Genomic DNA, 13,908 nt, shown 5'->3' with positions numbered 1-13,908 from the left:
TTGCCCAAAATGTGGGTAAAGAATAGCAGGGGAAGAGAGAAGGAACCCTCACAAACTCATCCTGCTCTGATTACCAGGCTCATCAGAAGCACAACAAACCTGGAGAAGGGATGCTGTTGCAAAGCAGAGCACTCCTCCGTTAGCCGCGGTCAGAGATCTCCGGGATGCACCAGAAATCTTTGCTGAATGAATGAGCCAATGAAAAAATGAAGTTGAAACAAAAAAGAGAGACAGAGTCGGAAACGCCTTTGGAAATTCCCAGGGTCACGGTGAAAGTCTAATTTGGGCTCTGTTTTCCAGACTGTTCCACAGTTTGGAAGTGGTTTGTTTTTGTAAACAGAGGACACCTTGTCTCTCTTTATTCAGGTAATCATAGTACCTCCAAACCAACAAACTGAGCTTCTGCTCTATTTGCCCCGTTCTGCAAAAGCACTCCAGACTCAGATGGCAGGAAATACAGACTATTGGCCACCGCTTCCTGAACGCTCTCCCTCCCACAGCCACATTCTTCTCTTCATTTACTCATTTGTTACCTCTGTGCACTCTGTGCACCGAACCCGCCACCCTCCCATGCCCAAGCTTTCCTGCAACGGGCATTTGACTGTTTCAAGTACAATGGCCCAGTTCATACAAATATTATTATGGCTAAAATTTCACTCATTTCACTCCACAGCTTAGCTCCTGGGGACAGAAATCTCCTTGCTGCAACCTCAGCGCAGCCCATCAGCTGAGGTCACGAGCTCCAGACCAGCAGTGCTGTCTGGTCTCCCTGGCAACAGATGCACGGTCTGCCAGCCTGTAGTAACTGACAGCCCCTCCCCACCCTCCCTCCTGTTCCACGCAATAAATGCAGCCTCTCAGACACCCAGAGGAAAGCCACTTATTGCCATGGCTTCAAGCTACTGAGATAGCCTCGTTTACATAATTACCTTTGGTAAACAGCCCTTTACAAGTCCAGCACATTACTATTCCTTGTTTTTTTAAAGACAGAAAAACTGTACAGTTGTGAGAAAATGTTGGCCAAGCAGAAATGTTGTTTTTGTTTTTGTCCTGTTTTGTTTTTGCTTTTCATTTACAGCTACATAAGAATGAAATGCTCTCCACTCCCCATCCCACCCCACCCCCGCGACCACGGCTAGCACACAGCCCACCGGAGGCATGGGGCCGCTTCCAGGATAGGTTGCCCCTGGGATTCTGGATACTCCCCCTACCTGCGTGGCACAGAAAACTGCCTGCAAAATCAGGAACAGAATCCCAGGTTACCAGTTCCTAGTCTGCTGCTAGCACCATCTCTTTTGTTCTGGGGTCCCTCAAGTTCATTCTCAATTTAAATCCAGTAACAGCCTCGTTGCTAGGACTTCCCGTTGCATTTACACACAGGGTGGGTGGGAAGAAATCAAAGTGGCTGAGCCTCCTGTTCTGCTTCCTTTCTGCACCTCCAGCCTTGGGTGGGGGTGCAGGCCCAGCTCAGCTTCCTCTCCACCTTCCTCATGATGACTCCCCTAAATCCTTGGTATCCTTACCTCCCACCTACAACAACAATCCCCATCCTTCTGGAGTGAGGGATACTCAGCTTCTCATCTAACACCTCTGAGCTGACAAATCAGGCCAGGTGGAGGTAGGCTAGGAGGAGAGGTTTACGATAAAGAGGCATAGAGGACCCCCAACAATGAGTGGGGAGGGGAGAGGAATAGAATGGGAGGGGAAAGTCTACAATCCACGAGTTAAACTGCACTGCCAACCTGTTGGCTACCCAAGTTTAGCAGCCCCATTCCTTCATTAAATCTGAGCCTTCTCTTCCAAGTAGCTCAGCTGCCATTCAAGACACTTCCCATGGCTGGCGGAGAGGAATTTCTTCTGCCCTAAGTCTATTAATCACATCACTCTTTGTCACGATGCTCACTTTCACAACAATCTGGAGAAAAACCTTAAATGCAAACACGCTGCCAGTTCTTTAAGCAGAAATGAAATAAATGCATGATCATAAATATGCAGTGAGCATCCAGAAAGGGATTTACCTTCCTGAGAAAGATTTCTCGGCTTCCGCCCAGCCCACTGCCCCATTTCCATTGCGCTCCAATTTGCCAATGCTTTTGTCTCTCATCACTGATGCCAGAGGGCCACACAGCTGCTTGGTCTGTGATGCGATCGGTTTTCTTTTTATAGAAAAAGGTCTAAGAGGTTTGCTTTTGCTGATTTCTTGAGGCTTTACAACAAAGTCTCCTGATACCAATATCCCAAAGCCACTGCATTCAGTCTCAAAATAGGTAAAATATTCTGGAAGAGACATGCAAACAAAAGTCCCAGCCAGGCATTATGCACAACCCACCCAGAGATGGTCCACAGGCACCCAGGACTGGTGGTTAGGGAGCACCTTCAGTTACAACAATTAGCTTTGCTCCTACTGCTCCAAACCCTGTGTTGAAGAGAGACTGTACTCACATCCGGGGGTCTGTCCTCCCCGTTCTACACATCGTGTTCTGTTGCAGTCAATTCTTCCCTGGAGAGATCATTAGCTTCCTAGGGCTGTCACGCCCAGTGGGTCTGCAGTGATTTACGTTACAATGCTTCCTGCCTTTTTCCCTTGAGCTTCCTCTGCCAACACTGGCCAAATCACATCTAAAAGCTTATTAAGACATCCTTCCAGCTCGCAATGTTTTGTGTCTTCCTAGTCTGATCGTCACAGCTTCTGAAAGTCTCAGGTCTTCAGATTTTGTTGGACTGCTCCCTCCTGCCGGCAGAGGACCTGTAACACTGCCCTCATTGAAGAGTCAGGGAATAATTCACAGATGGGCGGAATGCTTTTGAAAGATGCTCAGATGACAGAGAAACCAAGTTTGCATTCTCTCAGCAGTCATGCACAGAGAAGAGATGAATGTGCTGGTTCTAAGGGAGGTAGGATGCAGCAACAGTCAAAATCTGTAATGAACTGCCTTTATCATACCAGTTAGGGAAATGCTCACTTTGTGGGAGCTCACAGAGGAGACGCAGACACTCCACCCTCCTTGGCAGAGAGTTCCAGCACAGTGACTGCAGCAGCGCAGGAGACAAGGGGCTGGCTGAGCAGCTGTTCTCGACGTTTGTAAACCCATAGTTTATCTCACAAATCCTCCTCTGAACAGAGTCTCTGCAGGGAAGGGGGAAGGGAGCAAACAGGGAGCAAAGCAGCTTCAAGTGCTGTCCACAGCACTAAACATCATAGGTGTCTCCTCGGACCACTTGTTGAGGAAACAGAAAACCAACTTGCCAAGTGGAGCGATCATAGAAAGGAAGAGGGTTTTCATTTTGACCCAAGACAATATCACCACTTTTTCCTCATTTCTAAAGCCAGAATTGTTGGTCCTGGAGATGGGAAAATAACTCTACTCTGTCAGTGCAAACCCCCTGAGCATACCCCCTGCTCAAGGCCTCGCCCCCACTTTCCTGAGGGTGTGGGCTGGGACTCCACTTTGACCACTATGTGGCTCACACCAAGGCCAGGAAAAGAGCCAGGGACTCAGGCAGTGTGCTGCAGAGATGGAACTCCACTGGGAAGACGAGTGTCAGCAGAAGGACACTCTTATTTTCACTACACCACACTCATACTAGTTCACGCCAAAATGGTCCCTCCTGGGACACTGCAGTCATCATGGGAGGACAAGTGAGGTTAGAAAAGAGATGAATGTGACTCACTCCCTACTTTGAAGAATCTCATCATCTGGCCCTGAAAAGCCTTGATCAGGGCCCAAAAGGCCAGATGCCAGAGAAGGAATGCAAACCAAATGCGACAGAAGTATAAAGCAAGAGGTGGTTCATTTCCCAAAGCCTCTGGGACATTTCCTCCTTCTGAGAATACACAGTCCACAGGGAGGGACCCTCAACACAATACTATCCATGACAGGACAGCACTCATTGCTCACAGAGCCTGCTGTCCACCAGGGCTATCTGCAAGACAGAAACCATAGAGGTGGAGATGCGCCTTTTGGGCAAGCCCACGACTCATTCTACACACCCCACTGCTGCAGAGGAACATGTATGCTTATTTCCTGAGCCACGTCAAGTACAGCAACTATTCTCTTCTGAATTTGACAGGTAATGAATCTTCGAAATAATCACCTTTACAAGAGGCATATAAAGGCTGTGGCAGTGAGACCTGAATGACATCAGAAACCTATGGCATACCCTACCATCAAGAAAAGCTGCTAACAAATGTAAAAATGATATCAGAGGCATAAGGACATATCACTGAATAAAACTGTAGCTGACAGGAAGCTGTGACGTAGAGACCTCCCCTTTTCACATAGGACAATCATCTCTTGTTGGCTGCTGGGCACTGCTGGGTCACCAGAGCCCCCAAGTTGGAGCTGGACACAGATTACATAGCAAATGACCCACACGCTCAAAATCCAGACCAAGAGTCATTGCTGAGCCTCCTGCTGCCCCATCTTTCCCCAGACAAGATGAGCACACCCTCACCTGTGTCGCTACAGTTTTCTTCAAGTTCCTCCTATGGACTGAACTCTGCCCCCAAACTTCATACGTTGAAGCCCTAACCCTCAGTGTGACCGTATTTGGAAACAGGGCCTTCAGGAGTGTACCCAGTGTGGTGTAATTAAGGTAAAATGAGGTCATAAGGGTGGGGCGCTCAACTGATAAGGATCAGTGTCCACCATGGAGTCTCTTCTCTCTCTCTCTTTACCCCGCAACCCCACCTGCTCAGAGGAAAGGTCATGTGTGGACACAGAAAGAAAGTGGCCATCTGCAAGCCAGGAAGCGTCCTCACCCAAAACTGAACCCTGCTGGACCTTGATCTGGGACTTCCAGTCTCCAGAACTGTGAGAAAATAAATTCCAGTTGTTTAAGCCCCCCAGTCTAAGGCATCTTGTCATGGCAACCCAAGCTGACCAAGACAGCTCTCCCACAGTAACTGCTGGCATGGGCTCAAGGTTGGTCTTCCTGGTTAGACTGGACTCCTTGAGGGCGGGAACCCTGTTTTGGTTATCTGGCACATAGTTAGGCTTTAATGTCCATTAAGTGGATGATAGAAAAACTAATAATCAATAGCTTTTTCTAATCATTAACTGGTCTTCAGGAGCCTGTGGATCTCATAAGAAACAGAGGAGGTGCCAACCAAGTGAGCAAACTTTATTCCTTTCCCCACAGACGAAGCAGGCTATGGCTCCAGAAGCTCCAAGAGATAACAAACAGGGCATGCAGTCATTCTCCTCTCTCACTTCCTCCCAAAATTGAGGACCACAGGTCCCGGGGCCAGAAGAATTGCTGATCTCAAGACAGCCCCTACACAGTGACACAGATCTGTCAGCACCCAAGCGTTGGACAGCACCACAGCCACCCCAGGAATTTTCTTCTCACTACACTCAATCTCTGCTGGGTAAAACCACAAATGCTAAAGACAAAACAAAACAAACAAAACCAATCCTCAGAAGGTAGTCATGATCCATGTATTCATATCTCGACTCCTACCCACTCCTGAAATCTGCTTTGATCTGGCTTCTTTCTGCCCCCAATTTTCCTACTAAACCGTTTCTCGTTGATTTTGTGGTATATTAAGCATTTATTGAAGAGATGGGCACAAAGAACTATGGAAACTGGGAGAGAGATCTTTCTTGCTTGATGTGCTGGGGAGAAAAGAGGGTTTTGTGAGGTGAGAAGTGGGGGAGGACACAACAGAGGAAACAGCAAGAGCACAGGGAGAGTGGTCTGCAAGTGCGTGTCATGAGCAGGAAAGAGACTTTCGCAGCTGGAGCTTATAACACATAGGCAATGACCGGAGATGAGGGTGCAAAGTCAGGCTGTGGAAAAATTTTCACATCATGCCAAAGACACTGGACTGTACCTTGTCCTTGTGATGGGGAGCCCTAGAAGCTGGTAAGCAGAAGAGAGACTAGTCAGGTTTTTTCCCTACTTGGAGGTCAAGCACACAGGATTGGATTAATTATAATGATGGGTCCATGCTACACTTTCAAGACTGAATGTCCGTGGCTTGGTTTCTCTTCTTTCCTTCATTTCTTCTTTTATTCCTTCCTTTCTTCTTTCCTTCTTTCTTTTTATTTTAATTAATAGACTTTATTTTTTAGAGGAGTTTTAGGTTTACAGAAGAACCGAGCAGAAAGTACAATTTCCATATAGCCCCTCACCCATATCCCTTCCCCTGACGCCCCCCCAGTTTCCCCCCTTGTTAACATCTTGCATTAGTGAGGTACATTTGTTACTATTGATGAGTCAATATTGATAAATTATTATTAACTAAAGTCCGTGATTTACATTAGGGTTCACTCTTCCCGTCATTCAGGTCCACGAGTCTGCACAAATATATGACATGTATCCACCATTACAGTATCACACAGAATGGTTTCACTGGCCTGATGTTCCATCTATTCACTTCTCCCTCCCTGTCAACTCCTGACAAGCACTGATCTTTTTACTGTCTCCATAGGTTTGCCTTTTTCAGACTGTCATATAGTTGGAATCATACAGTATATAGCCTTTCCAGACGGGCTTCCTTCACTTAGCAATATGCATCTAAGGTTCCTCCATGTCTTTTCATGGCTAGATAGCTCACTTCCTTTTAGCGCCGAATAATATTGTATGGATGTATCACAGTATGTCTATCCATTCACCTATTGAAGGACATCTTGGTTACTTTCAAGTTTTGGCAACTATGAATAAAGCTGCCATAAACATCCATGTGCAGGTTTTTGCAGGAACATAAGTTTTTGTCTCATTTGGGTAAATACCAACGAATACAACTGCTGAATCACACGGTAGGACAATTATCAGCTTTGTAAGAAACTGCTATCCTGTCTTCCAAAGCGGCTCTAACATTTTGCATCCTCACCAGCTGGTTCTACATTGACCTATTGCCAAATGCAATGGTACCTTTCAGTTCTTACCTGTATGATTTCTTTGTTGCATTAGGCCCTGCTACCACCCCACTCTTTCATCACACTTCCTCCTCCTTTGGTTTCTGTGACCCACTCTCTCCTCATTCTCTCACCATCCCTTGGACTATTTCTTTCTCTCATTCAAGGGCTCTTCTTTCACTGGTCCCTTAAATGTTGCAGGTCCCTGAGATTCTATCCTTCGTCTTCTCTGCTCATTTTCTTCTCCAGAAGATCTCAATACACACACACCCCCCCTGCCCAACACTTGCTGCCCACATGCTCCTCTGTTGCCTAGATACAAACTGCTTCAAATCTTCTTTAGCCTTAATCGCTTTCTCTGAAGCTCCGTATTTTAAACACCCAACCAATTTAACAAACGTCTTACTTGGATGTCCGCTATCAACATGTGTATGACCAAATCATCATCCTTCTTTCTAACCCCATCCCTTTTCCTGTGTCCCCATCTTGGTGAGGGGCTCCACCTTTCATCTATCTGCCTGTTTCCCTAATCTGGAACACTCCCCCCATTCCTCTTATTCTCCTTTCCCCACCCCCACAGTCAATAAATTACCAAATCCTCCTGATTTGAGACAGCAAGACACAGAGATTAAAAATGCAAGCTCTGAAGTCAGATCACCTGGGCTCAAACCCCAGCTCAGCCACTTACTTTGGGCAAATTTCTTAATGATTCTAAGCCTGTTTCCTCATGTGTAAAACAGAAAGAATAACAATTACTACTTCACTAGGTTGTATCAAAGATTAAATGAGATAATACAGGTGCTGTACAATGCCTGGCTCCTGGGAAGTGCTCAGTAAACATAAGCATGGTTGTCTGGCTACTACTTAAAGGTTCCTCCATCTATTCTCTCTTCTCCAGTTGCACTGCCACTGCCTTGATTCAGGCTGTCATCCTTTCTTACCTCAACTATCAGTGGTCTCCAACTGGACAGTGAAGATGTTTCTTGGAATTCTGTTTGTGATTGTCTAACCTTAGAAATTGGGATGAGAGAGGTGAAGTAGGTTTCAGCTTCTGTAATGGAATCTGCTTCTGTAGCTCAGTCTTTACCTAGGGGAAAAGTAGAAGCCAAGGCCAGGATTCAGACAGTGAGTGTACTTTGGCTCAAAATGTATCCTCAATAAAAGACAACTTTATAAAAGTCAACACAATCTGGCCAGATTTTTGTTGGTGTTTCTTAAACTTGACCCTCAGGAAAGACAGAGCCACTGAGCCAACAGTGGTTAAATTCTCTCTCCTCTATCTGGGCCTCAGAGATCACTGGTCCAATGAGAGATGAGCTCCCCCTTCTGATGTGTCAGTGTTAGAAGAAAGGGACCAATGAGAAACTAACCCTTCTCCTCCAGCTGGTTTCAAGACGGCGAAGATGGAGAAGAGCAGCTGAGCTGCAATGCAGGAGGAGTCATTAACACCGTGTTTATCTGCCAGGCAGTGGTTTGCTGGGTGGTAGCGCCTAGGTGTTTGGTGCCAATTATTTTATCTTTGTCTATGGACCTCTCTTCCTCTGGGCCTCTTGTCAAAGAGCATTTTATGTGAACAGGGGGTTAGGGGTGACTAATTATAGGACTGAAGTTTACATGTGGAAGCCGTTCTGCCATGTTGGTCTCTCTGCTTCATATCCTGCCCACCCCCTCCCCAGACTCAATGTTGTGATCACTGATGTCAGAATGCTCTTTTTACAACAGAAATGCCATAGAGTTCCTCTTCTGCTTATAACCCTCAGTGGCTCACATTCCCTAGATCAAAGTCCAGCGATACACAAACCATGCATGGTCTGCTCTCAGCCTCAGTCTCCAACCACCTCTTTTTCCGACGCCTCACCCACCCTGCACCCTGGCTTGGCCACAAGGGTACACAGCACACCTTAAAAGCACCATCCTGTCATTTTTGCTTAGAATGCTTTTTAGATCTTTCCCAAACTCCTTCTTATCCTTCAAACCTGATTCAAGGTATCCTCTCAGAAGATTCTTCCAATGCTACTCTGCCCTCCAGGTCCCCAGTGACCAAGATCTCAGGTATCTTGAGCCCAAACCCCAGCCGGGCCACTTACTTTGGGCAGCTTACTTAACGAGTCCAAAGTCATTTCCTCATGTATAACACAGGATGAATAACAGTTTTTACTCACTAGATTGTTGCTAGAAAGACTGAATGAGGCCAGTACAAAATAATGTATGTTTTTCTCCCACTGTGGTACTCACAAACTGAACTGCAATTGAGTGATGTCCATATTCTTGGCCTCTCTTCCTACCTTCTGATTAAAAAGTCTTCTCCGTTTACCACCCCTTCTAAGCAGACTACCCTAGCCAGAGAGGTTCCTGGGCTTTAGGATGCAGAACTAGAGGAGAGGCTGGAGAGATCGGAAAGGAGAAGGCTGAAGGCTGACTTGTCAAGAGAGGCTGAGCTAATCTATATAACAGAGAGAGAGAAACAGACAGAGAGAGGGAGAGAGAGAGAGAGAGAGAGAGAGGAGTGCCACGAGGGATGGAGGATGGAACAAGAGTTTCCCAAGAGTGGCGGTAAACAGGCTTCTGAACATTATGAATGTGAGAGAATTGGGGAAAGAAAATGGGATGCGAAAATTGTTTCTAGGGGTCTATGAAGCAGGTTGCCTTTAATTTTTGAGAACAACAAGTAAATGATTACTGTTTTTTTTTCAAATTATTTTTGGTCTTTGGATTGTGCTTCTTTGAAAACCTCCATAAAAGCACTAGACCACATGAGCCTGAAATTCTTTAGGAGGAGCCTAGTTTACAAAGCCTTTCCGCTAAGACTCAGCTTCTGTAGCACAGGGGCAGTGCCTCATTCCTCTGTGCAAATCCAGTGCAAGCACGCAGCCTGGCATGTGAACAATAAGTGCTTGTGAACAAAAAGTATACCTACGCTCATCCAACTGGATCAGGAACTCCTACAGAGCAAGGACCTGCTCTTATTTTTTCACGTGTCCAAATAAATTAATGAATGCTGCAGTGAGTTGAATGGTGGCACCCAGAAACAGATGTCCATACCCTAATCCCCAGAACCTGTGAGGATTAACTTGTGTGACAAAAGACGTGATTATGTTAAGGACCCTGAGAGGAGAAGCTTATCCTGGACTATCTGGGTAGGTCCTAAATGCCATCACATGTATCCTCAGAAGAGAGACAGAGTTTCAAAGCAGAAGAGGAGGGGCCATGTGACCCCAGAGGCAGAGACTGGAGGGATGTGGCCACATGCCAGGGAACACCCAGAGAAATCAGAGGACGGAAGAGACAAGGAAGGACTATGTCCTAGAGCCTCCAGAGGGAGTACAGACCAGCTGACACCTTGATTTCAGACTTCTGGCCTCCAGAAGATGAGAGAATAAATTTCTGTTATTTTAAGACACCTAGTTTGTGGTAATTTGTTACAGCAGTCACAGGAAACTAATGCAAATGCATTATACATAATGGATGCTCAATAACTCTTCATCAATTACCTGTCTGGGTCACTTACAATCACAGGCTGTGCTTCCTCTTTTAAGTCACTCACACACACCCACGCCTTCATGGCTGAGAGCCAGGACTCCACTCCGTCACTTCAACACTTGCAAATGCTGTTGTAACCAAGCGGTCCCTCACTACTGTCTGAGGGACATTCAGGTTCCAGGGGCTACGAGCATTCTACTGGCTACATAGTCCTCTAAAATGTCCTTCGCTCATTCCTTCAGGAATGAGATAGTACAGTAGGGAAGCACTTGGTAACAGTATGACGCCAGCAAGAGAACCTGGCTTATGCCTTTGAGGGTGGAGAGCCACCGTCACTGGGGTCTCTCCAACTGGCAGCCAACTCAGGCTGAGTACTCTGTAGTCTACCCACAGGAAACACCACTAAACTGAAAGAAAGCCACGTCAGGCTGTCAGTTCCCAACTCTGCACACAAAAAACCAAAACATGTACTTGCCCTCCTAGCCAGGAATTAAGTGTCTGAATGCAACCCTGCAAACACAATCCAAATACGGCAAAGGGAAGCCTGTGATTAACATGAGTGTCATCTGCTCAGAAGTAAACATCAACTGTGGCGTGCCACTAGAATTTGTTTTGATTCTGCTTATCAATGTCTGCTATGAGACCCTCCAGAAATGGCACCTCTACTGGACCTGGTCTTCATTGCACGGGTCCCATTTTATTCAATCGCTCTGTCAACAAAGCATTCCTTAACATAACAGCCATCGGACACTAGAAATTCCAGATACTATGCTGCACGCCACCCCTCCTTCCCAACCCCCATTTCCCCGAACCCACATGACTTTCTGCAAGAACTCTTTTTAAAATCCGCGACTCTCAGCAAGCATGTCTAGGTTAGATGTGATTTGCTGGTAATACCGTCCATCACCTACAAGAAGAGACCAATGGTCTGGAAACACCAGTACCACTGTTCGCAGTAGACGACATACTTGGATCCCTCATCTCAATTCCCTTCCGAGGGTATCTGAGGCAGGACTAGGGAGAAGCAAGGGGACAAGAGGGTCTTTTTAAATACTCCACCCAGAGTGTGTTTCATGACCCTGGGCAGGTTATATAACTTTCTTGGGCCTTAATGTCCTCATCTGTAAAATGGGGATACAGTGGTAGCTACCATTTCACAGGGTAGCTAAAACGATTACTCGTGGGAGTGGATGACAAGCACTGACCAAGCATTTGGCACAGAGGAAGCACTCAGGAAATACCAGGTGAGCATGTGTGCACCAATAAAGTCAACAGGAGGCTCAATGCTCTAATTAGATTTCCAAATCCTTCCCAACATTTAATCCTTCCTATTTCTCCTACCTTCACCTCTTCTTTATATTCCTAGGGGCTGCCCCAGGGAGAGTCTGGTCCCCTGGCCTTACTCAGCGCACAGCATGACACAGCGTTTGGCTTGAGCGCACAGCTTTGCTGGGATCAAGTGCCCCTGCAGAGGAGAGGAATTAGGACTTCAAGTAGAGCCAGCCGTCCAGGAGGCTCTGTGGTTCTCTCCCCATCACACACCAACCACCAGACGTGCACACACAATATGGCGCTCAGGAAGATAGACTCTGACATAGCAAACTTCGACCCCCAGGAAAGTGAGGACCTACTAGGTGGAGGGCAGGCTTCACAGGAATGCCCTTCCTGAAGTCAGCTTCCCTCATATTCAGCGTCTCCCTATCCCTGGTTATTTCCCAGCCAAGACTTTCCCTAAAGCTGGCTATTGTCCATATTTTAAGTTTCTGTCATAGATTAACCATGAGCAAGTTTGGTCCACTAAATTCTTTCGCCAATAATTATATCACGTGACAAACATCCAACTGTCATCATCATCAGTTATTGTGCATTATTTGAAATTAAAATTCTGCCACATCTTGACAAGGAGAAGAGGTTCCGACGGTGAAGGCAGCAGGAACAGAAATGACATTGACCTTGAATTGCTTATTACATGCCCAGAATTAGCCCCAGAGATATTCATTCCCGAGAGTTTTAAATAATCTTAAAATAGTTATCTCCCTCAGGATTATCTCATTATTTTCACAGTCAAATTATTTCCACAACGAAAATGTACTTAATTAGTTGAGCTTCTGCAGTCTTCAGGAGAGAGGTCAACCTGAGAAGTCACAAAGCACAAGACCCCTGCGTGTGCGAGCCCCCGTGAAGACGTGCCCTCCCTCTCCGCTCATTTCTCAGAGCAGGAGGCTGCCCTTCCTCTTCAGCAAACGGGGAGTCTGGATTCGTTCTGGTAGGTGGTGGAGCTTTCGCTCTCGGGCTTAGCTCTTCCCTGGGACCCAGTCCTTGGGGAGAATCCACAGACCCTCTCCTAGGTGGATATTCCTGTCCTGACGGCCCTTCTGGAAGGTTCTCCCAAAACACTGGGCGAGGACAGAATCGTGCATTCTCCAACTTCAGGCAGATCACCTCTCTGATGATCATTTATCTGTGGCCCAGTGTCCAAACAAAGAGCATAGTAGGAAGAGGGTGACAGAGGAAAAAAGAAGGGGAGAGGTGGGGAGGTGGGAGAGAGCACAGAGGAGGAAGGACAACACGAGGAGGCAGGGAGCACAGCAGTGTGAAGCGCAGCTACTGACGGGGTGGGGGGCCGCTCAAGCTCAACCCCTCCCAATTCCCACCCCTTCCCAAACCAGAAGTGTTCCACATAGCCCAGTCTCTGCTCATCAGATACTTGAATTAACGCAGGGATTCCTTTTGACAGAACATACTTATTACGTTTCCACAGTCTGTATCAGTTTAACAACATTTAATTTTAGAAGTAAAGCCAGAGGTGGGGAAAACTTGAAAATAATTATGCATATGTATATATTATGTAAGTGTGTATATATTCATTCTTCCTTTTTAAAATTTACAATATACAGAAAAGTGTGCAAATCATAAGTGTATCGTGTGTTGAACTTTCAAAAACAGAACAGACCTGTGTAACGAGCGCCTGATCGAGAGAAGAAAGGACCAGAGTCCCAGAAGCCCCCTCAGGACCTTCTGATCACTGCCCACTAGGAGCAGTCCTGCCCTGATTTAACATCTCGGATTAGTTTTGCCTATTTTTGAACTTTATATGAATAGAATCAAATAGGATGTGTCCTTTGCTGCCTGGCTTCTTCCCCTCCACATTTTACTTGTGAGATTCATCCATACTGTTCTCTTAGTCATACTCCTTTCATTCTCACTGCTGTACAGTGTTGTAGCATGTGAATAACCCACAATTCACCTGTCCATTCTTCTGTTGATGGGCTTCTGGGTAGCCTGACATTCTGTATATTGACAACAGTGCTGCTATGAACATTCTTATCTGCATGTCTTTTGGTGAATACACATACATGCATGTGTACCTAGGAGTGGAATTCTTGGGTCATAGGTATGCATATATATGTATGTTCAACTTTAGTAGATGTCTCAATGCAGATTTCTTACATCCAGATGTATCCCGTCCGTCTGTGTGAATCACACAGGGCCTGTGAGAGTCCCAGAGGCAGGAGTGGTGGGCTCTGGGTTTCTGTCTATGACTCATCACTGAGAAGCTATGCCT

The 13,908-nt window shown here is 46.3% G+C and overlaps 1 protein-coding gene across 9 annotated transcripts in view; it reads right to left on the bottom strand.

The window, feature by feature from the left end:
• Positions 1–13,908, bottom strand: part of ANKRD6 (ankyrin repeat domain 6) — a 173,562-nt gene that overhangs the window by 65,875 nt on the left and 93,779 nt on the right. The window contains exon 1 of one of the 9 annotated variants that reach the window (XM_070496787.1): positions 2,443–2,606. The exons of the other annotated variants lie outside the window; for them this stretch is intronic. The gene's annotated coding sequence lies outside the window, so the exon portion shown is untranslated. Of the gene's footprint in view, positions 1–2,442; positions 2,607–13,908 lie in introns of those variants that run through there. 9 annotated transcript variants of the gene reach the window in all.

The sequence above is a fragment of the Equus asinus genome, chromosome 24 (genome assembly GCF_041296235.1).
Source record: "Equus asinus isolate D_3611 breed Donkey chromosome 24, EquAss-T2T_v2, whole genome shotgun sequence".
NCBI classification, from domain to species: domain Eukaryota; kingdom Metazoa; phylum Chordata; class Mammalia; order Perissodactyla; family Equidae; genus Equus; species Equus asinus.
Note: the sequence above shows the minus strand (reverse complement) of the source record. Positions and strands in the feature narration are given on the sequence as shown.